Source organism: Amblyomma mixtum, chromosome 3 (assembly GCF_055824585.1).
Source record: "Amblyomma mixtum isolate Tamu chromosome 3, ASM5582458v1, whole genome shotgun sequence".
Classification (NCBI taxonomy): domain Eukaryota; kingdom Metazoa; phylum Arthropoda; class Arachnida; order Ixodida; family Ixodidae; genus Amblyomma; species Amblyomma mixtum.
Window position 1 is genome coordinate 334,298,043 of NC_143014.1, and position 6,310 is coordinate 334,304,352.

A 6,310-nucleotide genomic window follows, 5' to 3' on the forward strand; every position below is an offset into this window, starting at 1 on the left:
TTTCTTTTTGGTTGTCACTTTCTCAAACCTGTTTTCCCTCGCACGCAGCTACGCGCTTCGCTGTTCCTCCACCTCCCTGTCTCCACCTTTCAGCTCGAGGACTTTTGTCGGAACCACAAAACCTGTGTAAAGGAAAATTACTCTCTCCCCTCCAGCCAACCCCCCCCCCCCCCCACGCACACACCATCGTCTCCACTGCTCGTCTCGGAACCGCGCGACTCATTACAATAAGACATTCTTGACTGCACGGCGGAGCTCAACCACGTGCACAACCAACGCGACGAAAATGCATGCACACTCGAGCTAGTACCGTTCATAGTCTGTGCACGCGAAAAGCCACACTCATATATTAGGAGAGCTCCGACGCTGTTCGTACCGCCTGCAAGATCTTTTGTAAGTACTAAAACTCTTTTACCTTGATATACGTCTGGAAGTTAAAGTGGTTTTTGTAGTAAATGTTGCTTCGACTACATGCGCCTTTATTTTTTAGGCAGGAGAAGAGAGCGAGTCAAACAGCACGAGGACGACTTCTGTGTACCCACTCTCATTGCGAAATGGCTTGCTTGACGTCGTGCGCAGTGGAATTGTGGCCGAATGGTGAGAATTTCATTTTTCGTCTTTGGTGAGATGAACTCACTAAAGATTCACTACTTTGGCTAACAGCGGGTTTCAACTCATATGACTTGAGATAGGATGCATTCGGGAATATGTCCTTTACCGCTTATGCACGACGGAAATCAGAACCGCTTAATTAATTTTCCACTGCAGACTAGTTGGTAAGGATATGTGTAATACTTCCGTAGTGTTTCTTTTTGCCTTCTACTCTTGCAGACTCAATAGAAATTCCGCAATTACTGGTTAAAGCTTTTGCCCAAGTTCTCTCGCAATGAAAAAGGGCATTACTCTGGACTATAAGACTAGTATTTTTGTGTGGTTTTCAAGTTGCAGTTTCGAATCCAACTATAGCATGCATGCGAAGCAACTAAGGTAAAACAAAGGTGCCCTGAGTTCCTTGCGTTCAGCGTATTTCGTCAAAAATCGCAAGCCGCATTTTTAACCCCATTAAATAAAACTAATCAAAAATGTTGTTTTGACGTCCATGTGGAAGAGACGCTACAACCTGTGCATGTTTACTGGAATAAAAAATTACCTCGCAATTTAGAGATACGAGTTATATTAAAACAAAATAATACATTAATCTGTTTTCAATATCACATTAATTTGCTTATCTCGCATTGAATATATTTACTGGGAGTGCGACACGACGCATTAAACTAAATTAAACCATTTGGTATAAGGGAAGTTTATTAAATTAAATTCCACTTTGTGCAACTAATGTGGTGCTGGTTCTTAAGAATAAATTAAAAAATATCCTGTAAAATATGTTGCTAGTGTCTTCACGATGACTGTGTTTCACAAAATTCGGTGTTATTTAATCATTTTTGTTTTTGTTCTGTGATGGCCATAATTCAACTTACCATGACATCATGCATCTCTTTGCAGGCTTGGCGCTTCGTGAGGCCATCGTGCAAGAACTGGACGAGGAATTGCTTTGAATGCAGTCCAGCAGTCCCCTTGCAAGTGGAGTGCAACGATTACTTTGGATATGACTGATCAGTTCACTGGAGGACAGCTCCGTTGAGCGCTTTATGGATGCCTTAGCCGTGCCGCAGCAGCTTGCCGAGATGCTTTGTCCAACCTGATCGGCACGCACCAAACTTGAAAATAAATTGTTTTCCCACAGCCTCTGCCACCATGCTCTTGGGCCCCTTTTCTTTACTCCCCACGGTGGCTGGTGGTAGCGCAAACCATCCTGTGTGCGCTAGAAGCGTGATTCTTGTAACTCAAAGCAATAAACGGGTCTTTTTTCTGGAATTCTTTCGCAACCTCATTTATGAATATTTGCTAGGTAGAATGGTATGTATGTACATCCATCCACAGTGCCGGTCATTGCCGAGTGGGTTAATTGCATGTGCCAGCGTTCGAAAGCTGGATGCCATTATTCAAAAGCTGGAAACCATTATTCGAAAGCTGGAAACCATTATTCGAAAGCTGGATGCCAATATTCGAAAGCTGGAAACCATTATTCGAAAGCTGGCTACCAATGTTTGAAAGTTGGCTACCAATGTTTGAAAGTTGGATGCCAGTATGAGACCTTTGCTGGTCCATGCTGCAGAACGAACATCGGGACTGCGTTGGCCGCTTGATCGGCCGAGCGTTGGCCCAAAACTGGCATGAAAGTAAGGCCAATGTGTGAAGTGGTAGCGCTCGGCCCAAATGCCAGTGTAGGACCGATGTTCGTGCCAAGTTTTGCCAACACTTGCGCGACGTTCGGCCAATGTTGTTGTGCTGCCTGGGTATAAACCGGTTGGTGGCGATCCGAGGTCAGGAACCTGGACGTAGACGTGATTTTGCTGGAGCTCGGTGTGCGCTGTAGTGCCGGAGCTCCCATTTCGCTGGCTGGCCCCCCCTGGAAACAAGCGCTGCGCGCTCGCCGACGCTCAAAGCAGGCCCAGACTTTCTCGGACAAGTCGCGACATGCAGCGTGACTCATCCCGACACCGCGGCGCCGACACGGACCCTTCCTCCTCTCCTCCTCTCCGTCGGTGCGAACTCCTCAGACGCTCGCCGGCTCTCGACCATTGGTCTAATTTGAACGGCTGGCTGCCGTAACCGTTTCCAGCAGCTTTAAAAGCGGAGCCGCGCTGAACCCGAGCAGCAGACGGGCAGCAGAAGAGCCATCACGCCGGAGCTAAGCTCGCCGCCGGGGCCGCCCTTCTTCTTTGTGCTCGCCCGTGGTGCTCTTGGCCCTTGTATCATGTAAAAGCCCTTGTACATACTGTACATAAAGTTCATTTGACTCACCGTCGCCTCGACCGTTTCCTGGCTCGGACCCCAGTCCAACAGTGGTGGCAGCGGTGGGATGCCTCAGTCCCAACAGTGGTGGCAGCGGTGGGATCGACCGGCGTCAGCTACCTCGGCGCGGTGAGTGCCTGATGTTTTCCCCTCAATTCGCCAGACTGCTCTAGCACACGTGATTGTAGTTTAGAGTAGGGCTGTGTGTAGCACTGTAGAAAGCTTTGCTGTTTCGAGCCAAGTCGGAGCGCTTTGAAACGAAAGCTGGTGCAGAGGGAGTTAACGAGGCGTTTTGGAAAGAATTACTTGCGCGTGTCATGCTAGTAGCGCTATAGTAGTGAACGGCAAGGGAATTCTAAGAAAAGGGCAAACTACAAGAGGCTATTATGCGCGATGGAGAACTTCAAAGTGAAGGAACTCATCGAAATTTGTGAAGAGTTGGGCATTGATTTGGGCCCCGCAAAACGAAAGCATGCCATTCTTGAGATCATGCGAAAGGAGAATGTAACGGCTGAGGAAGCCAATGAGGCCTGGGAAGAGATCACAGAACGCCGTGAGCGCGAAGAGGCAGAAAAACAGAAGCAGCTTGAGCGCGAAGAGGCAGAAAAACAGAAGCAGCTTGAGCTCGAAGAGGCAGAAAAACGGAGGCAGCTTGAAACAAAACGGTATGCTCGCGCTAAGAAACTGATGGACCTGGAGCTTGAAGCGCATGAGCTCGATTTCGAGAGATATAAAACATTGTCCGCTCTACATGAGACCAACGGTCAGCAGCTGAGAGACAGGCCGCAGCCCTTCGTGATCGCCGAAGATATGGCGAAATATTTGGCGGAGTTCGAGCGCGTCTGCGAGAGAAAACGCGTTGAGCGGAATGGTTGGGCACAGAAGTTGGTAGCCCTGCTTTCTAGCGAAGCGTATGACGTTGTCAAGCGCCTGTTGGACGACGGCTTGGCAGACTACGATGGGCTGAAAAGCTTCTTACTGGCGAGATATAACGTGTCACCGCTGGACCTTCGCCAAAGGTACCTGCGAGAGAATAGCACCCCATCGTTTAACGATTTTCCGTACCAGTTTAAAGCCGACATTTTAGAGTGGCTCGAAAATGCTGAAGGGTCGGAAGATCGTGACACAGAGGTAGAGTGCGTCGCTGTAGAGCAGAGCTGCCAGTGCGGCACAGAGGAACGTAGTCCGTGCTTGGCAGATGTGACTGCTGCTGTAACAGTGGGAATTGTCCCGCATTCGCCAACCGAGAAAACCTCTATGCCATCGGATAAGGTAGTCACAGCATCGGACGATGCATTTACAGAGGTCTCGTCCATTGAAATTGTGGTGGAGTTACCGGAAAGCGAATCTCCTAGCGTGTCGAAAGCAGGAGAAGTTGCCGAACAGGGCAGAGAGGACGTCCGTCTGGACATGAATGAAAACGCCTGCGCCGACGCAAGCGAAGTAGATGAGGTCGGCACACCGTGTTGTGCAGCGCGTTCGGCAGAAATGCAGAAACCCGACACTTCCGATCAACGGATGCGGACGCATATAGAGTTTGCGGACGCTGAGTTGTGCGCTAGTGTTTGCAGCGAGCGATGCGAAACGAGTCCCGTGCTTTCGCACTGCTCTGAGCTTTGCGACTTTCCAGAAAGCAGCTGCAGTAGCGGGAACACCGCGATTGAGTGCAGAGCCGACCCTCATCCGCTATCAGCTGAAACGCGTCACAAGCACGACGAGAGCTGCGTGTCAGCAGTAAAGTCAGTAGAAAAGACTGGTTCGTCCGCGCCTGTAGAAGCTAAGGTGCTGGACGACAGTGGAGAACAGAACCTTCCAGACGACATGGGGGCTGTAGATGCCGTTCCATCCGAGATAGATTAGGACAAATGTGCACTCGTAGAGGCTGACGAGGAAGAGCACAGTTTGGAGGAACGTAATAAAGGCGCTAGAGACAGGCCTGATCTAGGTAGCACATATGAATCAGCTGACAATCAAAGCGACGTTGTCAGAGAGCAGAAACTTAGGCGACGGAAACAGAATGTGCTTTCACAGGCGAAAGTGAAAGGAAAGCTCACGATAAAAAGCTGCAACCGGAAGGAAAGGCACCGCCAGTTCAGGAATGTGAGCTATCGCCACAAGGTGATAGCGAAACAAGAGTAACAGTGCTGCCGTCGAAAGGAGAGGAAAGGCAAGCTCAAGAGAGAGAGCTGTCACCGAAAGACGATGGAAGGCAGGCAAAAGAAAGAGTGGTGCCGCCGAAAGATGAAAGGCAGGCATAAGAAAGACAGGCGCCGCCGAAAAGAGAGAAAGGGCAAACGCGCGAAAACGGGTTTCCACCATCGGAAGCGCCAGCGTCGCCGGCAAAATGACTTCAGTAAAGTCAGTCACGTTGTCAGCCCTGAAACTAGCGTCATAACCAGAGCTAAAGAAATGTGCGAGGCATTACTATCGCGCAAAGCGAAGCGCATAAGTGTGTCGGGGCACATAGGTCTGGGCAGTAGAATAAACTGCAAAAACAAATCGTGCAAACATTCGCGCGGAAAAGTGCACCAAGGCACCAAACCGAGATTCAAGAGAGCGCTGCCCGGGAGGCGAAAAATTAAGGAGCGGGACAAGTGTGAATCTTGCCGCCAGCACAGAGAGAGCGAGACGCGCAAAGGCACGTGCTCTCATGCGGGCTCTCGTTTTTCGCTGCATTCACGGGAGAAACCGCGCTCCCACAGAAAGCGGCACGCGCGCGCAAGGAAAACCCGAGTGCGGCTCAAAGAGCGAAAGAATGTACGTAGCCGTAGTGACAGAGGCAAGAAGGAACTGCCTAAGCGCTCGACCAAGCTTAGGTATCGCGATGGAAAGCCGCGAGTGGAAATAACACCATTTAGTAGGCGCAAAATCAAAAGGCCGGGTAGATGCGCACTTCGCATCGAGCGAAAATGCAAAAGGGTGCGCGAGAAATTAAAGCCTCGTGGGTCTCACTTACCGCCTGAGACAAAGAAAATGAAAGGACGGTCCCACCGGAAGCGTTGCGCACTCGCTATGGGACGTCGCGACTGGCGCGCGAAGCGCAAAGAAAGGGACAAGTTGCCAGTCTATGAAAGCGAATCGCTCTCGTACTGTAGCTCCCGTAGAAACTGGAAAGACAAGTACAGAGAGAAAGAAAAGCGCGTATACCGCGAAAGAGGCAGAGACATTAGCTACCGCGGTAGTAGAGAGAGAAAGAAAAGCGCGTCTACCGCGAAAGAGGCAGATACGTTAGCTACCACGGTAGTAGAGAGAGAGGGAGAAAAGCGCAGCACAGCGAAAGAGGCAGAGTCACTAGTTTCCGCTGTAGCGGGTGTCGTTTACCGTCCGTTAGAAGCGAGGAAAACGCGAACGTAGACGCACTAAGCCGTGTGTTCTAAGCAAGGCTGGCTTCGCCTCCTCGTGACGTACATTTTGTCTCTTCGCGAACAGCTGTTTTAAGTTCGCTCGTAGATCG

At 50.2% G+C, this 6,310-nt stretch overlaps 1 long non-coding RNA gene across 1 annotated transcript; it reads left to right on the forward strand.

Annotated features, from left to right (window-relative positions):
* Positions 1 to 202: 202 nt before the first annotated feature.
* Positions 203 to 1,875, forward strand: LOC149356016 (uncharacterized). The gene is made up of 2 exons (XR_016289785.1): positions 203 to 597; positions 1,504 to 1,875. It is a non-coding gene; the product is annotated as an uncharacterized LOC149356016 (long non-coding RNA).
* The last annotated feature ends 4,435 nt before the right edge of the window (positions 1,876 to 6,310 follow it).